Source organism: Orycteropus afer, unplaced genomic scaffold (genome assembly GCF_000298275.1).
Source record: "Orycteropus afer afer isolate SDZICR_OR568_19922 unplaced genomic scaffold, OryAfe1.0 scaffold00519, whole genome shotgun sequence".
In the NCBI taxonomy this organism is placed as follows: Eukaryota; Metazoa; Chordata; class Mammalia; order Tubulidentata; family Orycteropodidae; genus Orycteropus; species Orycteropus afer.
The window spans coordinates 220948-222885 of record NW_006922106.1 but is presented as its reverse complement, the minus strand read 5'-3'; positions in this window follow the sequence as shown (position 1 = coordinate 222885).

Genomic DNA, 1938 nt, shown 5'->3' with positions numbered 1-1938 from the left:
ATCATGCTTGGTAAAGTGGAGGGTCATCAAAAAAGGGGAAGGCCCTCAATGAGATGGATTGACACAGTGGCTGCCATAATGGGTTCAGGTCTAGACTTTGAGAATGGGGCAGGACTGGGCAGTGTTTTGTTCTGTGGTACACAGGGTCTCTATGTGTTGCAGCTGACTCAATGGCACCTAACAACAACAACCCAAAGCCTACTACCATTTGAATTGATTCTGACTCATGGTGACCCTTTAGGACAGAGTAGAACTTCCCCATATGATTTCCAAATCTATAAATCTTTACAGAAGCAGACTGCCTCATCTTTCTCCCACAGAGCGCTGGTGGGTTCAAACTGCCAAGCTTTTGGTTAGCAGATGAATGCTTTACCCATATGCCACTGGAGTTAGACAACCTACAAATCTACAGAAAACTGCAACGACTCAATAACAAAAAGACAAACAACCCAATCATACAATGGGCAAAGGACACGAACAGAACCTTCGCCAAAGTGGACATCCAAGCAGCCAATAAACATGAAGAGATGTTCACTATCATTAGCCATTGTTGTTGTTAGGTGCTGTCAAGGCGGTTCCAGCTCATAGTGACCCTGTGTACAATAGCACAAAATACTGTGCCATCCTCACAATCATTGCTGTTTGAGTCCATTGTTGCAGCCACTGTGTCAATCTATCTCATTGAGGGTCTTCCTCTTTTTCACTGACTCTCACTTTACCAAGCATGATGTCATTCTTGGGGAATGGTCCCTCCTGATACCACATCCAAAGTACTTGAAATGAAGTCTCATCATCCTCGCTTCTAAGGGACATTCTGGCTATACTTGTTCTAAGACAGATTTGTTCATTCTTCTAGCAATGAATGGTATATTCAATATTCTTTACCAACATCCTAATTCGAAGGCATGAGTTCTTCTTTGGTCTTCCTCATTTATAGGTACATGTAAAGACAATTATGTAGGTCAGGCACATCTATTAACTGAAGATACAAATATGGATACTCCTCAGACATAAGCCAACACTTTTCCAACATTGGTTTTCTGGATTTAAAGGTTTGGGACCATAGTCTCATGAGACAACTCAGTCAATTGGCAAAACAGAGTTCACAAAAATCTTGCTCCACATCCTACTGAAGTGAGGAGCATCTGGGGCTTAGCTTGTGAGTGGCCGTGTAAGACACAACCACTGGTCTCTACTTGCCGGGACAAAACAGTAAGAAGGTAACCAAAAGTTCAGAGAAGAAACAAGCATACCCGCACCACAACCTCATCTATCCTAATACTGGAAAAACTACATGGTGCCTGGCTACTATCACAGACCATTCTGACCAAAGTCACAATAGTTGTTCCCAGATAGAATGGGAGAAAAATATGGAGTACAACTCATTCTTTTTCCTTTCTTTTTTTTTTTTTTTTTAAAGAAGGGTCAGATGAACTGGAAAAGCAGAGAAGAGATGATGCCCTGAGACTATTGCTCTGAGACACTTTACAGACCTAGAATCTAGCCTATCCACTCAGATCACCCTTTGGTGAAACAGCAGAGTGGTGCACAAAAATAAAGGATATTACCCATCACATCAGTGCCCTACTTAAAAAACATCAGCAGGAGGCCAAAAGGTCAACAATTATTCAAAAGGAAAGATAAGAAGACAGAGGACAAAGAAACTAGAGTCCTGGAAAGGGAACAAACTGAACACAATTATAAGAGAAGGTTGACCTATTATGAGAAATGTAACTAATATAACCCAACAATTTCTATGCAAATTGTCAAATGGGAAATTAAATTGCTGTGTAAACTTTCACAAAAAAATTCAATAAAATATTTTAAAAAAAGAAAGAAAATTAAAGGCAACAACAACAACAAAAAAGTGCCAGATACAGAGGCGGGGCAAGATGGCGGACTAGGCAGAAGGATTGCACAGACCCTCTTCAACAAAGA